The following is a 19048-nucleotide window of genomic DNA, read 5'->3' on the forward strand; positions in this document are numbered from 1 at the left end:
TGATCTGTGTTTAGGTCGACTCTCCACCAGAAAGACTGCCAGAGCACTTTCCATTACACCAACCCTCACAGTGCATACATGACATAATCTACTCTCTACTATTACTCCGTCTCCACGTTCCTTCCCAGAATCGCATTCCGTCCTAATGTTTAACTAGACCTGAGAAATAGACATATCTCCATCAGGACCATTGCAGCACAAATATCAATACCTTCGGCGGTATAACAAAAGCGCCGCGTGGAATTAGGCGAGCGGTCGAGGGCGCTGCAGTTATGGACTGTGCGGCTGGTCCTGGCGGAGGTTCGAGGCATCCCTCGGGCTTGGGTGTGTGTGTTTGTCGTTAGGATAATGTAGGTTAAGTAGTGTTGAAGCTTAGAGACTTATGACCTTAGCAGACCCGCCAAGTTAGCCGAGAGCGCTATTGCGCTGCTTCCTGGACTCGGGTAGGTGCGCCAGCCCCGGATCGAATCTGCCCAGCGGCTCAACGACGGAGGCTGGTGTGCCGGCCAGCCTGGATGTGGTTTTTAGGCGGTCTTCCACATCCCACTAGGTGAATACCGGGCTGGTCCCCATGTTCCGCCTCAGTTACACGGCTCGCAGACATCTGAACACATTTGCACTATTCCATGGATTACACTAGACACAAACAGTTGGGGTACACTAATTCCATCCCGGGGATACGGTTTGCGCCAGGAAGGCCAGATGCCACCCCTTAAATTATCCTTGCCAATTCCGATTAACCATGCCGACCCTGCGTCATTGCGGTAAACAAAATGGTTCAAATGGCTCTGAGCACTATGGGACTTAACATCTTAGGTCATCAGTCCCCTAGAACTTAGAACTACTTAAACCTAACTAACCTAAGGACAACACACACATCCATGCCCGAGGCAGGATTCGAACCTGCGACCGTAGCAGTCCCGCGGTTCCGGACTGCAGCGCCTAGAACCGCACGGCCACCGCGGCTGGCTGCGGTAAACAGGCACAAGCAAAAGAAAGAAATAACTGACGACCTTAGCAGTTAAGTCTCATAAGATTTCACACACATATGAACATTTTTTTTTATAACAAAAGGTATTCCATTGTACATATCATTCCTGTGGATCACGGGGCATACTGGGATTGCCAGGAATGAGGAAGCAAACGGACTGCCAAAGAACGCAGTAATTAATAGAATACAGGATAGACGTGTCCCAGCTAAACGTCTAGTTTCCGTAGGCAGCAAAATGGTAAAAAGTGAATAGAACTTAAGAGTCGAAGCCCGAAGATGAGCTGAACAACTCCTACAAAGCCAATCGCATACACCAAACGCGTAATGGTACGTAGGAAGCTGGAATATGAAACATGATTCCACTGGCAAAAGTAGCACGAGTCGGTTACTGATTACCTTTGTCAGACGTAAATACAGCCACCGCTGCTACCGAAAATGCTTTCATAGAAATCATGTTGCCATCCGCACACTGCGACTGTGGGGAAATCCAGGTCAATCCTATATACGAGGGCGTGATGAAAAGTAATGCCTCTGAATTTTTTATGCAAAAACTCTCAAGTTTTTTAAATAAAACAAAAGTTATCAACAGTTTACATCTTTGTTGTTCATGTCTACATGTTTATTTCTCAGTATAGTCAAACTGGCGACGAACACAATTCTTCCAACGAGAGACCAGTTTGTTGATAACGTCTCTGTAGAGTGTTTGACGTTGTTGACACACCTCTCTGCTTGATTATCTCCTTCGCTATCAAGCTGAAGTTCTCTAAAGTGTTGTGCAAGTTTTAGGAACAGAAGAAAATATGATGGGACCAAATCGAGATTGATGGAGGATGATCGATGATAGGACTGTTGTATGTGTAGTAGCGCTCGTGTGTGGTCTGGCACTATCATGCAGAAGGAGCAAATGTTCCATGTGTGGATGAACTATTCGAATTCGAAACTCGATTACAGCGCGCTGTTTCTCATGCACTAACGTAGTTACGCTACACACCGCCATGATACACGCTACAATTCGAAGACCTCTATCTGCAAGTATGTAGACATGAAGAATGAAGCTGTAGAATGTTACTAACGTTTGTTTTATTTGAAAAGCTTTAAGAGTTGTCAGTTGTCACATACAATACTCCGAGGCTTTACTTTTCTGCACGCCCTCGTATTTTGAGTACCCGGCACACAGAAAGGAGTCGGTCTGATTACTGACAGAGCTAGTTAAATAGTACTGATACTCTTGACAAAACTGAATACGTACATTGTAAAATTCACGTTAAAAATAGGCATTAAGTTATATTTAATGAGTTTTCCTTAGAGAGAGAGAGAGAGGGAAAGAGAGGGGGAGAAACGTGTTTCTTGGTTAATTATGTGTGTTTAGAAAACAATTTGTTAACGTAAGAGGCTAAGACTTTGGTTAATTTACTTACTGAAGTGTTATCTCTAATCTCATTGCAATTTTTTTTAAATTACTCATTAACCGTTCTTTGCCATATCGCTAATTTTAATGATGACATCTACTTTTTCGTGTTTTAATGTTTTTGTTTCCAATTTCTTATGTTAAAAAACTATGATTAAAGAGCAGATACTTAGCTACGACCAGCCTTTCCCTACGTTATCTAGGCGTAAAATATCTGCATAATTCCATTCTCTGAGAGATATATCATTTTTACTGCGCCCATACTGGACAGAATCCGGGGCTCATCCAGAAAACCTATACACAAACTAGTCTGATCATATTCACATGTAGTTATGGTCTCCGAATGTGACTACAAGTGCGCAACTTCAAGAGCAACAAGTGTTCCCATTAAACATATTGGTGCAGTCATTATGAATCAGCTCTCGGATTATGGGGAATGGGATGAAAAATCCGTATAGCTTGGTTCTTATTTATATCTTCCCCAGTTTCATTAATGAGTACTCCTACACCCCGCATGTGCCATGAAGAAGTGATGTTAGGTGAGTTGGTTTATTTAATATTGTTCGTATTTGAATATCTGATTCTTTGTATTCTTACCACAGATATAATTCAACGTTTTGAACAACAGGTACGAAAATTAATGCTTTTAGCCACTCAAATTTTAGGTTACTTGAGCACCATAATTTCGACACTGTGTAACACAATATCTATTCTATGAGATGACTTGACGATTTTCGATGTGCTAGCAATTCTGTTACGAAATGCTCTGCAAATTGTTATGCACCGTTCTGTAGGAGGCAGAATGTTGTCGCCTCATTAAAACTCACACGAACAACTATGAATGAGCGCTCGGTAATTTGGCGATTTTCATGAATACGAACCTTTGCCAAAAGTAGACATTGCGGCAAATAAAAAACTTGCCAGTTAGGATTTGAGCGCAGTATCTTCGGATGAATGTCGTGAGACATAAAGAAGGATGCAGTTTCATTAGTTGGCATTTTGACAAGAAAGGAAGGAATGTTAGTATTTAGCGACGAGTAGATGACACAGTTATTAGATTCGGAGCACAGTCTCCGATTGGAGAGGGAAGGGGAAAGAAATCGGCCATTATCTTTCATAGGAACTGGTTCAAATGGCTTTGAGCACTATGGGACTTAACATCTGAGGTAATCAGTCCCCTAGAACGTAGAACTACTTAAACCTAACTAACCTAAGGACATCACACACATCCATGCCTGAGGCAGGATTCGAACCTGCGACCGTAGCGGTCGCGTGGTGCCAGACTGTAGCGTCTAGAACCACTCGGCCAACCCGGCCGGCCTTTCATAGGAACTGCTTCAGCATTCGCCTGAAGGTGATTTAGCGAAATGACAGAAAATATAGACCTGTATGGCCGAATGGGATTTTAACCGCCGTTCTCCCAAATACGAATACAATTTCTCAGCACTGCGTCACATCGTTCATTAATTTTATAAGAATAGCTGTATAAGTGAATTTGAACATTTTATGGGAGAATAACTGTCAGTGTCAGATAAGTGCCGTACTAAAATATGGCGCCCTGGGAATAATATGCGACGGAAAGCAGCAACCTGTTCTGTTGCGATAAACAGACAACGTAACTAATGACGCTACGCTAGACACAGGCGCCATAATATAGCAGTTACGAGTTTTAATGGCAGCCGCAACACTCCCATTGTAGAAGGTATCCTGTCCCAAGTTATCAGAATCGTCCAAATACTCGTCATGTCAGTGTTCTGTCACTGTATACGAGGGGAGCATGCAAATTCGTTCAATATTCATGAGAGTCTGCGGTATTGCGGATCAGAGACTGTTAGCACAAAGCGGTGGAAACACTGCTGCAGCCTGCGGCCGAGAGATTATAACCGTCAGCCACATACGTGACAGCGTGGTTAGCCACACTAAATCTAATTTTCTCCTCGGGAAAATCTGGAGTTGTTTAGATCCTTGTCTTCTCCTTTCAAAGTTCATTTCGTCTGCTACGTCGTAATATTATATATTCTCGATGTGCCCTTACATTTCAGATAGACGTCAATTGGTCTCTCGTCTCTGGTTGTCTCATGAAACTGTGAAAGCTACAAGTAAATTTAGTTAGTTTTCCATGTTCTCTGGTTGATACCTGTCATAAACTCGGTACCACGTAAAAAATCTAGTACGTACACTAACAAAACTACTTTTTCCTTTTGAAAACATGGCTAGATGCTGTTGATTGACATACATAAGATGTTTCTTTGCTTCCAACTAGCAATCCGATCTGGATTCGCACGGGTAGCACTGAGTATCTACACTGGTGTCCAAAATTAAAGCAACAAATGAAAATTTTGCAAGGTTGTGTTTATTTTGCCACAAAACAATATAAGCAGGTGATAGTAAAGTAGAAACAATGTAAAGAATACAGAACGTAATCAACTGCAACATGCATAACGGTAAACAAAAATGTTCTTCGTTCTTTTCCAAGTTAACGTATTTGCACGTACATTCTGACAACTGGTTAATGTGCTCAGTATGAGGTGTGACAACCTCGGGCACCAAAACAGGCTTGACAACGACGGGACGTGCTGTAAATGACGTCGTAAATCTCATGTTGAGACAATAACGCCCAGTCTTCCTGCAGAATTGCCCAAAACTCTTGGAGAATTGTCGGTGGAGGTTGACTTGATGCAGCCCGTCTCCCTATTGCATCCCTGACATGCTCCATGGGATACAAATCGGGAGAGCGAGTAGCTCACGCTATTTATGGAGTATCTTCCGTCTCCATAAAAACATCAACCACCGGTGCTCTATGAGGTCGAGCATTATCGCCCATCAGTATGAAGTCTGGACTCACAGCACCTCGCAACAACCGCGCATGAGATCCCGAGATCTCGTCATGGTACCTGACAGCAGTTAAATCTTGTTGATTCACCTGTACAATGTCATGAAGAGGTGTTCGAGTGGTCAACATAATGAAACTTCCTGGCAGATTAAATTAGTGTGTCCGACCGAGACTCGAACTCGGGACCTTTGCTTTTCGCGGGCAAGTGCTCTACCATCTGAGCTACCGAAGCACGACTCACGCCCGGTCCTCACAGCTTTACTTCTGCCAGTATCTCGTCTCCTACCTTCCAAACTTTACAGAAGCTCTCCTGCGAACCTTGCAGAACTAGCACTCCTGAAAGTAAGGATATTGCGGAGACATGGCTTAGCCACAGCCTGGGGGATGTTTCCAGAATGAGATTTTCACTCTGCAGCGGAGTGTGCGCTGATATGAAACTTCCTGGCAGATTAAAACTGTGTGCCCGACCGAGACTCGAACTCGGGACCTTTGCCTTTCGCGGGCAAGTGCTCTACCATCTGAGCTACCGAAGCACGATTCACGCCCGGTCCTCACAGCTCAGATGGTAGAGCACTTGTCCGCGAAAGGCAAAGGTCCCGAGTTCGAGTCTCGGTCGGGCACACAGTTTTAATCTGCCAGGAAGTTTCATATCAGCGCACACTCCGCTGCAGAGTGAAAAATCTCATTCTGGTCAACATAATCCCTGCCCACACCATTAAGGATCCTCCACGATATCGGCCTCTTGCCACAACTTTTGGGTCCTAAAATCGTGTTACACGTGCCCTCCAAATGCGAATCCGTCGAGATCACTCTCCAGACCAAATCGTGACTCATCTGTGAAAAGAACATTGGCCGACTGTTCGACCGTCCAGGTGGCATGTGGACGGCTCCCCTCTAGACGTTCCCTTCTTCGAAGACACGCCAAAGGTAAACAGACATCAGGTTTCCAACAATAAAAGACACTCTGCTGAAGCCTTCTGTACACCGTTTGTCTCGATACAACACGTCCAGTGGATGCTGCAACGTCAGATGCCAGTTGCAACGCAGTACTAGCGCGGTACCGTGGTGTTCTTACAGTCAAATAATGGTCCACTCTTTCTGATGTCACACGTGATCGGTCCTGTCCTGGCATCTATAAACTGTCGCCTCATCCGAGAAACAACAGAACGATTCACATTAAGCCATCGGGCCAAATCAGTTTGCAAGTCTCCTGCTTCCATTCTTCCTATGGCCCTCCACAGCAGAGAGTCTGTACATATCTTCTCTGTGCCATACTGCACCGTCTGTGACTGTGTTCAAAGTGACTGTGGATGTGGAACTACCCTGCAAACACTACCCCGCTTGATAGATGCCATGACATCATTGTTAGCGTGGTTGTCCGTTGATCGGAATGCCATCTTACGTGCAGAACACGATCGTAACGACATCTTTTGACAGTTTATATGATTATATAGTGAATGAGACACAGGACGGGGAAGCAGCAGTTTGTTGCTTTAATTTTGGACACCAGCGTATGTATGGCCGGGCGACTTGTTCGTGATATGTAGTGACACACAAACTTTCCGTGTGAGTCAATGGCCGGCCGCGGTGGTCTCGCGGTTCTAGGCGCGCAGTCCGGAACCGCGCGACTGCTACGGTCGCAGGTTCGAATCCTGCCTCGGGCATGGATGTGTGTGATGTCCTTAGGTTAGTTAGGTTTAAGTAGTTCTAAGTTCTAGGGGACTGATGACCACAGCTGTTAAGTCCCATAGTGCTCAGAGCCATTTGAACCATTTTTTTGTAGTTCAATGTATCTATTAGCGAAAATAGTATCAAAATCACTATAATAGTCCCTGAGATTAGCATTCACAGGCATAGAAAAAACACGGCAGGGGCTATAATTTACACGTAGTTTTTACATAGATTTTGGTATGTATCTATTAGCGAAAATAGTATCAAAATCACTATAATAGTCCCTGAGATTAGCATTCACAGGCATAGAAAAAACACGGCAGGGGTTATAATTTACACGTAGTTTTTACATAGATTTTGGTCAATCCTCGCCGCTCTCTCGAGATTCGGCGACTGTTTACTGCTTTTCCCGACAGATATCGCCTCCTCAGTAGCTGGCCAGCATATAGCTCCCATTATTGTAAACAGATGTCACTTCAATTGCCAATTAAATATGCAGTAGATAGCAGTAAATCTATTACATACTAAATATTACTATGAATATAAATTATACACCTTCCCCATGAACCAGTCTGTCTTTTAGTGAAAACCATGTCAAAATCTCTACAGTAGTTCTTGAGGTAAGCCATAATGTACAAACAGGAAGACGTGGGGGGAAACTTTGATTTATAACATGTACAGATTTACACTAAAATTCGATAAATGTATCCCAGCCACAGACCGATATTATCCATTCAGAAATTCTGCTAGACCGTAGAAGAAGTTATCAAGAAGATATACAAAGTAGTCATAATTATACTTTCGCTACTTGGGCTAGTTTAGCCGGAGAACTTTTATCATATGGGTACCCCACTTTGTAGAACTGATGTTCAGACTGCGCACTGCGGTATTTCCGTTGTTAATAGCGTTAGTGTCATAACATCCCTTAAGGCGCCGATACTGGCACGCCGACGTAGGGTTGAAACACAAGCATCGAGTGTGCATTACAGTTGCAGACAGTCAACATGGATCTGGACAAGGTGAACAGGACTCTACTTGCAAAACTGTTTTTTATCAAAACAACAGCAGTAGTTCTGTTGTTCTTCATGAGTATCGGCGCACTAAAAGATACGGAGAAGTCATTTTTCCGCACCGTAGTTGAAGAACATGATTCGGAAGTTCAAATTAACTGGCGATTTGGGAATTGTTCCTGCGAGAACCTGATGGTCAGTTGAGCCACAAATTGTTGAAGAAGTTATTGTTGCCAAGGCTAATAATGTAGGACGCAATGTGCAGTCTTCGAGCAGTAGATGAACTGTGTCACGACAACTGAACATTTCATTGTCCACCATTGTTTCGGGCAGCAGTAGAACAATCTTCAGTGCGGTTCCAGGCTATTGTGGATGCAGATGGTCGTCACATTGTGCAAAGTTTGTAACCTGCAACTCAAACATGGTATGCACTAACCAAATGTTACCATCCAATGTGTAAATTAATATGTGTTTCTTTAAATGGTTTATTCATTACTTCTCTTCAGAATGTCCTTACAAATGTTTCCACAAAGTTTCTTGTCCTACTATCACTCGTTTTTCATGGGGATCCTAGCAAGTAGCGAAAGTTTAATTATAAACACAGTGTATCTCAGCTTGTTTTTAAGACTTTGACCAGTTTTCAGCACTACATCTACATCTACATATACATCTACATGCATACTCCGCAAGCCACCTGAAGGTGTGCGGCGGAGGGTACCTTGAGTACCTCTATCGGTTCTCCCTTCTATTCCAGTCTCGTATTGTTCGTGGAAAGAAGGACTGTCGGTATGTCCGCAGCTCGTGGTCGTGCGGTAGCGTTCTCGCTTCCCGCGCCTGCGTTCCCGGGTTCGACTCCCGGCGGGGTCAGGGATTTTCTCTGCCTCGTGATGACTGGGTGTTGTGTGCTGTCCTTAGGTTAGTTAGGTTTAAGTAGTTCTAAGTTCTAGGGGACTGATGACCATAGATGTTAAGTCCCATAGTGCTCAGAGCCATTTTTTTGATTGTCGGTATGCCTCTGTGTGGGTTCCAATCTCTCTGATTTTATCCTCATGGTCTCTTCGAGAAATATACGTAGGAGGGAGCAATATACTGCTTGAGTCCTAGGTGAAGGTATGTTCTCGAAACTTCCACAAAAGCCCATACCGAGCTACTGAGCGCCTCTCTTGGAGAGTCTTCCACTGGAGTTTATCTATCATCTACGTAACGCTTTCGCAATTACTAAATGATCCTGTAACGAAGCGCGCTGATCTCCGTTGGATCTTCTCTATCTCTTCTATCAAACCTATCTGGTACGAATCCCACACTGCTGAGCAATATTCAAGCAGTGGGCGAACAAGCGTACTGTAACCTACTTCCTTTGTTTTCAGATTGCATTTCCTTAGGATTCTTCCAATGAATCTCAGTCTGGCATCTGCTTTACCGACGATCAACTTTAAATGATCATTACATTTTAAATCACTCCTAATGCCTACTCCCAGATAGTTTATGCAATTAACTGCTTCCAGTTGCTGACCTGCTATATTGTAGATAAATGATAAGGGATCTTTCTTTCTATGTATTCGCAGCACATTACACTTGTCTACATTGAGATTCAATTGCCATTCCCTGCACCATGCGTCAATTCGCTGCAGATCCTCCTGCATTTCAGTACAATTTTCCATTGTTACAACATCTCGATATACCACAGCATCATCCGCAAAAAGCCTCCGTGAACTTCCGATGTCATCCACAAGTTCATTTATGTATATTGTAAATAGCAACGGTCATACGACATTCCCTTGCGGCACACCTGAAATCACTCTTACTTCGGAAGACTTATCTCCATTGAGAATGACATGCTGCGTTCTGTTATCTAGGAACTCTTCAATCCAATCACACAATTGGCCTCATAGTCCATATACTCTTACTTTGTTCATTAAACGACTGTGGGGAACTGTATCGAATGCCTTGCGGAAGTCAAGAAACACGGCATCTACCTGGGAACCTATGTCTATGGCCCTCTGTCTCTCGTGGACGAATAGCGCGAGCTGTGTTTCACACGATCGTCTTTTTCGAAACCCATGCTGATTCCTACAGAGTAGATTTCTAGTCTCCAGAAAAGTCATTATACTCGAACATAATACGTGTTCCAAAATTCTACAACTGATCGACGTTAGAGATATAGGTCTATAGTTCTGCAAATCTGTTCGACGTCCCTTCTTGAAAACGGGGATGACCTATGCCCTTTTCCAATCCTTTGGAACGCTACGCTCTTCTAGAGACCTACGGTACGCCACTGTAAGAAGGGGGGCAAATTCCTTCGCGTACTCTGTGTAAAATCTAACTGGTATCCCATCAGGTCCAGCGGCCTTTTCTCTTTTTAGCGATTTTCATTGTTTCTTTATCTCTCTGTCGTCTATTTCGATATCTACCATTTTGTCATCTGTGCGACAATCTAGAGAAGGAACTACAGTGTAGTCTTCCTCTGTGAAACAGCTTTGGATAAAGACACTTAGTATTTCGACCTTTAGTCTAGCATCCTCTGTTTCAGTACCATTTTGGTCACAGAGTGTCTGGACATTTTGTTTTGATCCACCTACCACTTTGACATAAGACCAAAATTTCTTAGGATTTTCTGCCAAGTCAGTACATAGAACTTTACTTTCGAATTCATTGAACGCCTCTCGCATAGCCCTCCTTACACTACATTTCGCTTCACATAATTTTTGTTTGTCTGCAAAGCTTTGGCTATGTTTATGTTTGCTGTGAAGTTCCCTTTGCTTCCGCAGCAGTTTTCTAACTCGGTTGTTGTACCACGGTGGCTGTTTTCCATCTCTTACGGTCTTGGTTGGCACATACTCATCTAACGCATATTGTACAATGGTTTTGAACTTTGTCCACTGATCCTCAACACTATCTGTATTTCAGACAAAACTTTTGTGTTGAGCCGTCAGGTACTCTGAAATCTGCTTTTTGTCACTTTTGATAAACAGAAAAATCTTCCTACCTTTTTTAATATTTCTATTTATGGCTGAAATAATCGATGCAGTGACCGCTTTATGATCGCTGATTCCCTGTTCTGCGTTAACTGTTTCAAATAGTTCGGGTCTGTTTGTCATCAGAAGGTCTCATATGTTATCGCCACGAGTCGGTTCAAATGGTTCAAATGGCTCTGAGCACTATGGGACTTAACATTTGTGGTCATCAGTCCCCTAGAACTTAGAACTACTTAAACCTAACTAACCTAAGGACATCACACACATCCATGCCCGAGGCAGGATTCGAACCTGCGACCGTAGCAGCCGCCCGCGCGGTTCCGGACTGAGTGCCTAGAACCGCCTAGAACCGCCCACGAGTCGGTTCTCTGTTTAACTGCTCAAAGTAGTTTTCAGATAAAGCACTTTAAAAAATTTCATTGGATTCTTTGTCCCTGCCACCCGTAATGAACGTTTGAGTCTCCCAGTCTATATGCGGAAAATTAAAATCTCCACCCAGAACTATAACATGGTGGGGAAATCTACTCAAGATATTTTCCAAATTATCCTTCAGGTGCTCTGCCACAACAGCTGCTGAGCCAGGGGGCTTATAGAGACATCCAATTATCATGTCTGAGCCTGCTTTAACCGTGACCTTCACCCAAATAATTTCACATTTCGGATCTCCGTCAATTTCCTGCGATACTATTGCGCTTCTTATCGCTATAAGCACGCCTCCCCCTTCACTGTCCAGCCTGTCTCTGCGGTATACATTCCAATCTGAGTTTAGAATTTCATTACTGTTTACATCTGGTTTCAGCCAACTTTCTGTCCCTAATACTATGTGGGCATTGTGACCGTTTATTAATGAGAGCAGTTCTGGGACCTTTCTATAGACGCTCCTGCAGTTTACTATTAGCACATTAATATTGTTAATCCCTGTTGCATTTTGCCTACTCTTACCTTGCCGCGTCTCAGGAGGCGCCTTGTCGGGCCTAGGGAGGAAAGTCTCTAACCTAAAAAACCCACATGTGCACTCCACACGTACTCTGCTACCCTTGTAGCCGCTTCCTGAGTGTAGTGCACGCCTGACCTATTCAGGGGGACCCTACATTTCTCCACCCGATAGCGGAGGTCGAGAAATTTGCACCCCACATCTCCGCAGAATCGTCTGAGTCTCTGGTTTAAGCCTCCCACTCGGCTCCAAACCAGAGGACCGTGATCGGTTCTGGGAACGATACTACAAATAGTTAGCTCAGATTCCACCCCGCGAGTGAGGCTTTCCGCCTTCACCAACTCCGCCAACCGCCTGTATGAACTGCTGATGACCTCTGAACCCAGACGGCAGGAGTCACTGGTGCCGACATGAGCAACAATTTGCAGTCGGGTGCACCCAGTGCTCTCTGTCGCTACCGGCAGGACCTCCTCCACATCTTGGATGAGAGGCCCCGGCAAGCAGACAGAGTGAACACTGGCCTTCTTCTCCGACCTTTCCGCTTTTGCCCTAAGGGCCTCCATCACCCGCCTAACATTGGAGCTCCCAATCCCTAATAAACCTCTCCGCCCGCGTGCCTGCTAGGACCTTGCTGAAGGAGCGGCCACATGTCCACTTACAGGCAGAGCGGGTGATGTCACACGGCCAGCCTCCACACTGACCCTCCGCCTCGTGTGCCGCGAACGCCGCTGAACCCGCCACTCCCCTTGGAGAGAGGGTGGCCCAACCACGTACGGTACCCACGAAGATGTCTCGACATCATGGACAGTGGGTGAAGCATGTAACACCTGGGGTGTAGCATGCGACGCACCAGACTCCCCACTGCCGCTACACTCCGTGGCACTCCGAATCACAAGGGAGGTGGTCAATTATTTTTACGGCAACTCCTCTTTGTGCAAGAATAAGGTTAAGTTGTGGATAGTGGAGGCTATTAATTTTCCTCTTATTACATTCATTAATGATATTATTTTCAAATTTAAGACTTGTTCTTCCTAACAAACTACGCATTCGTCTGCTTATAGAACCCTGGTAAGCCTTGGATACCTGAACGTCAGGTGCTGTGCCAGTGCCGGATGAAATGGGCAAAGTTCACACCTGCAGCGCTGCCTAAAGCAAGCTAGAAATGGCTACAGGCCACACAAAAAGTTATGGCTTCTGTCCGTGGTTAGCATGTTCATGGTGGCACCCAATCGAAAAGTGGTATTTATCCTACTTCTGACACCAGATGTACAAGATGGGTTTCGGATAGGCGGATGGGCAGACATCCAGGATAGTTGTGTTTGTAAAATGGTTCAAATGGGTCTGAGCACTATGGGACTTAACTTCTGAGGTCATCAGTCCCCTAGAACTTAGAACTACTTAAACCTAACCAACTTAAGGATAGCACACACATCCATGCCCGAGGCAGGATGCGAACCTGCGACCGTAGCGGTTGTGCGGTTCCAGACTGCAGGGCCAGAACCGCTCGGCCACTCCGGCCGGCTGTGTTTGTAAACCGAGAACTAAATGAATCTGGTTGTTTATTGCTCTATAAGGGATACATATGGCGCACCTAGGTAAGTTCTTGGAAGCTTTTACAGCCAAAGCGTATCAGAGCAGGAAAAAGGACATGTTAGAAATTTGAAGCCGGCAGCCAAGAGGGCGTATCAAAAATGGCTACATACTGGAACTCAGGTAGACAGAGAAAGTTATGGTGAAGAAAGAAACAAAGCCAAACAGATAATTGCAGCATCCAAGAAGAAATCCTGGGAAGACTTTTGAAACAGGTTGGAGACTTTGTGTCAAACTGCTGGAAAACCATTCTGGAGTGTAATTAGCAGTCTTCGAAAGGGAGGTAAGAAGGAAACGACAAATATTTTGGATAGGTCAGTAAAACTGCTGGTGAATCCTGTGGATGCCTTGGGCAGATGGAGGGAATATTTTGAAGAGTTGCTCAATTTAGGAGAAAATACGATCAGTAATGTTTCAGATTTCGATGTACAATGGGATAGGAATGTTGATGGAAATATGATCACATCTGAGGAAGTGGAGAAAATGGTCAATAGATTGCAGTGCAATAAAGCGGCTGGGGTGGATGAAATTAAGTCGGAACTCATCAAATACAGTGGAATGTCAGGTCTTAAATGGCTACACAGGATAATTGAAATGGCGTGGGAGTCGGGACAGGTTCCATCAGACTGGACGAAAGCAGTAATCACACCAATCTTTAAACATGGAAACAGAAAAGATTGTAACAACTACAGAGGTACCTCTTTAATCAGCGTTGTGGGTAATATCTTCTCAGGTATTGTTGAAAGGGAAGTGCGAGTATTAGTTGAGGACCAATTGGATGAAAATCAGTGTGGGTTTAGGCCTCTCAGAGGTTGTCAGAACCAGATCTTTAGCTTACAGCAAATAATGGAGAAGTGTTATGAGTGGAACAGGGAATTGTATCTATGCTTTATAGATCTAGAAAAGACATATGACCGGGTTCCTAGGAGGAAGTTATTGTCTGTTCTACAAGATTATGGAATAGGAGGCAAACTTTTGCGAGCAATTAAATAAAGGCCTTTACATAGATAGTCAGGCAGCAGTTAGTGTTGACGGTAAATTGAGTTCATGGTTCAGAGTAGTTTCAGGGATAAGACAAGGCTGCAACCTGTCTCCACTGTTCATATTATTTTTGGATCATATGTTGAAAACAATTGACTGGCTGGGTGAGATTAAGATATGTGAACACAAAATAAGCAGTCTCTCATATGCGGATGACTTAGTTGTGATGGCAGATTCGATTGAAAGTTTGCAAAGTAATATTTCAGAGCTAGATCAGAAATGAAAGGGCTATGGTATGAAGATTAGCATCTCCAAAACAAAAGTAATGTCAGTGGAAAACGATATAAACGGATTGAGGGCCAAATAGGAGGAACAAAGTTAGAACAGGTGGACGGTTTAAAGTACTTAGGATGCATATTCTCACAGGATGGCAACATAGTGAAAGAACTGGAAGCGAGGTGTAGCAAAGCTAATGCAGTGAGCGCTCAGCTACGATCTACTCTCTTCTGCAAGAAGGAAGTCAGTACCAAGACTAAGTTATCTGTGCACCGTTCAATCTTTTGACCAAATTTGTTGTATGGGAGCGAAAGCTGGGTGGATTCAGGTTACCTTATCAATAAGGTTGAGGTTACGGATATGAAAGTAGCTAGGATGATTGCAGGTACTAGTTCAAAATGGTTCAAATGGATCTGAGCACTATGGGACTTAACATCTGAGGTCATCAGCCCCGTAGAACTTAGAACTACTTAAACCTAACTAACCTAAGGACATCACACACATCCATGCCCGAGGCATGATTCGAACCTGCGACCGTAGCAGTCTCGCGGTTCCGGACTGACGCGCCTAGACACCCACGGCCACCGCGGCCGGCCAGGTACTAGTAGATGGGAACAATGGCAGGAGGGTGTCCACAATGAGGAAATCAAAGAAAAACTGGGAATGAACTCTATAGATGTAGCAGTCAGCGCGAACAGGCTTAGATGGTGGGGTCATGTTACACGCATGGGAGAAGCAAGGTTACCCAATAGACCCATGGATTCAGCAGTAGAGGGTAGGAGGAGTCGGGTTAGACCAAGGAGAAGATACCCGGATTCGGTTAAGAACGATTTTGATGTAATAGGCTTAACATCAGAAGAGGCACCAATGTTAGCACTGAATAGGGGATCATGGAGGAATTTTATAAGGGGGACTATGCTCCAGACTGAACGCTGAAAGGCATAATCAGTCTTAAATGATGATGATGATGATGATGAGCCAAGAGGGCGAAGTGTCTTTGTACTAGCCCTCAGCTAACAACGTCTTGAATTTCACTGAAATTTTCCTAAGCTTCTAGTGGACGAAAATTGCGACCGATTTTTTACCAGGACGTCTGTACATCAGCAATCCTTGCCGTGAGAACCATGCTTAGCCCACCATCACGTGTTGGGACGCTGGTCAGGCTGTGAGCGGTCTCTGACCGAAATGAACTAAGAATTAAAAATTTTGAATAATTCGTCTGTACTCCCTCCAAACGGATGGTCCCTGCATAATGCACATGATTTTAGAGTTTCCTCTGTATTCACCCTATTGTTTAAATGTTAAGAATATTCTGGAAAAGAGATGAAACAGAAAGAGGGAAGGAAAGAACTCATTGTATTTTTCCACAAACCAAAATTGAGCCATCTGCATGGAAAAGGCATATTCCTTGCTCCTAGTAGGCAGTTGATTCAATGTATCGAATGCATGAGTCCACAACGTTTCAGTCGTGTTTACATTTGTCTTTGTAAGCAGTTTTTAGTATCGCAGCGAATTGTATAACTTAATGCCGCATGGCGCCCCTTACATCCTAATGTGTAGGAAAGCCCAATCGGACGCCATCAAGCAGGTTGGACAGAGATATTAGATTCGCAGCTCTGAATATGCCACAAAATGTCGTCTCCGGACATCACTGTGTTTTCGATAGATAGCAAAGTACATCGGAGGCCAGAACAATATCGCCCAATATTAACCATGGCCAAGCAGGGGAGATATGTGACCGTAAATGAATTTGGACTCCAACGATATCTGCAATAAAATTACCAGTAGAACTTAAGCCTGCGTCAAAATCCACAGTTTCACGCTAAATTATGCACAGTAAGTTCAGAACAATTGGCATGTATGTCATATGTGTGGCAGAATGTGTCTCACTCTCGGTATTGAAAATGCGACCAGGGTTTTTGTGGAGTCAGTAACTTCAATAGCCGACCGTAGTGGCCGAGCGTTTCTAGGCGCTACAGTTTGGAACCGTGCGACCGCTACAGTCGCATGTTCGAATCCTGCCTCGGGCATGGATGTGTGTGATGTCCTTAGGTTAGTTAGGTTTAAGTGGTTCTAAGTTCTAGGGGACTGATGACCTCAGATGTTAAGCCCCATACTGCTCAGAGCTATTTGAACCATTTTTGAGCCTGAAGTATTTGTAGAACGGGAAAATATATCAAGGCCCGGTTTTCGCTAAGTCATGACGGGCAATACGGCGAATTTTTTGACGTACGCAGGTACTTTGAAACTGACCCAACTTTACCGACCGGCCGCCGTGTCATCCTCAGTCCACAGGCATCACTGGATGCGGATATGGAGGGGCATGTGGTCAGCACCCCGCTCTCTCGGCCGTATGTCAGTTGACGAGACCGGAGCCGCTATTTCCAAATGAAGTAGCTCCTCAGTTTGCCTCACAAGGGCTCAGTGCACCCCGTTTACCAACAGCGGTCGGCAGACCGGATGGTCACCCATCCAAGTGCTGGCTCAGCCCGACAGCGCTTAACTTCGGTGATCTGACGGGAACTGGTGTTACCACTGCGGAAAGGTCGTTGGCACAAACCTACTCCTTGACATAAATATCAGGTGATTCAACCATTGGCCTTTACGACGGCTTGAACTCAGCCGTGGACACTTTCAGTGGGGTGTCTAAATGTCTATGGAGGATTGGCAGCCCTTCTTCATCAAGAGCCAAAACCAGAGAAGGTAGTGATGTTGGACGCTGGGTTATAGAGCTAAGCTGACTTTATAATCCATCCCAGACGTGTTACAGTGCGTTCGACTTGGGAATCTGTGCAAGTCAAACCCTTCCAGGAATGTTACTGTCCACATACGGTTGCCTCACAGAAGCTGTTTTGTGACAGAGTGCGCTGCTATACTAATATAAACAATTATCGTCTCAGAACTTTTCCATTACTGAACGCAGTACTCACTGGTGCGAAATATGTTGATATTCTTCTGTATGTATCGTTTTCTTAAGCGCAAGAAGGGGAGCACATCCTATCCACGAAAAACACCCCCATATCGTAACGCTATCCTCTTCGTACTTCACTGTTGACACTAGACATGATGGAGGATAAGATTCACCAGCTATTCGCCAAACCCAACCAGTTCCATCGTATTGCCGCAAGGTATAGCGTTAGTTATCACTCCAAATCACTCATTTCCAGCCATCCACTGTCCAGTGGCATCGCTCTTTACACCACCTCGAGCGTCTCTTATCACTGACTACAGCAATGTGCTGAACTGCTCGTAGTACTTTGGAACTCACCAATGATTTCTTTCATTGACTTCATGCGATATTTTACAACCATTCTCCACAGTGCTCGACGGTTCCTGACCGTGAGTACAAGATATCTGCCTGGTCTTGCTTCAACTGTAGTTCTTCCTTCGTATTCCTACCTCACAGTGGCATAACCAACAGTCGACTTTCGTAACTTTAGAAGGGTTGAAATGTTCCTGATTGATTTGTTACTCAGATGATATTCAATCCAGTTGTCCTCTGCGGCGAATGTTCATCACAGAGAAGGGTATCGTCAGGAGTGACCCAGAGAAGTGTGATAGATTCGCTGTCATTTTCTACATACAAAACAAATCTTCTGTCTACGAATCACTGCGATTTTAGAAAGCATCGCTTGTCCTAAACTCAGTTTTCCTTTCGAAACATGATATCCAGCGAGCTATGGATGAAGAACAACAGACAGATTCCGTATTCCTAGATTCCCGGAAAGCGCCTGGAACTGTGCCGCACTGCATGCTGTTTACGAAAGTAAGAGCTTATCAAATAGGTTGCTAGATATGTGAGACGCTCGAATACTTCTTAAGTACCAGAACCCAGTACGTTGTCCTCGCCAGCGAGCGTTCGTCAGAGACAAGGGCATCGACAGGAGTGGTCCTGGAAGTGTGATAGGACCGCTGTAATTTTTTTATGCATATGAATGATCTGGCGGACAGGGTGAGCAGCAATCTGCGGCCTTTTGCTGACGACGCTGTGGTGTACGGAAAGGTGAGTGATTGTAGGAGGTTAGACGATGACTCTAAATGTAGGAAATTGTGAGTTAATGCCGATGAGTAGGAAAAACAAACCCGTAATGCTCGAATACAGAATTGTAATCCGCTGGTTCACACAGTCACGTCGATTACATACCTAGGCGTAACGACGCAATGCGATATGAAATGGAACAAGCACGTAAGGATTGTAGTAGGGTAGGTGAATGTTAAACTTGATAATGTAGATAAATAATTTTAGGAAATTGTGGTTCATCTATAAAAGAGACCGCATATAGGACACTAACGCGACACATTTTTGAGTACTGCTCTAGTGTTTGCAATCCACACCAGGTAGGATTGAATGAAGACGTCGAAGCAATTCAGAGGCGGGC

At 44.5% G+C, this 19048-nt stretch overlaps 1 protein-coding gene across 1 annotated transcript in view; it reads left to right on the plus strand.

Moving 5' to 3' along the window:
- Window positions 1-19048, plus strand: part of LOC126184472 (uncharacterized) — a gene marked incomplete at its 5' end in the record, with an annotated part of 580042 nt that overhangs the window by 352073 nt on the left and 208921 nt on the right. The gene's annotated exons all lie outside the window — the stretch shown is intronic.

Source organism: Schistocerca cancellata, chromosome 4 (genome assembly GCF_023864275.1).
Source record: "Schistocerca cancellata isolate TAMUIC-IGC-003103 chromosome 4, iqSchCanc2.1, whole genome shotgun sequence".
Lineage (NCBI taxonomy): Eukaryota > Metazoa > Arthropoda > Insecta > Orthoptera > Acrididae > Schistocerca > Schistocerca cancellata.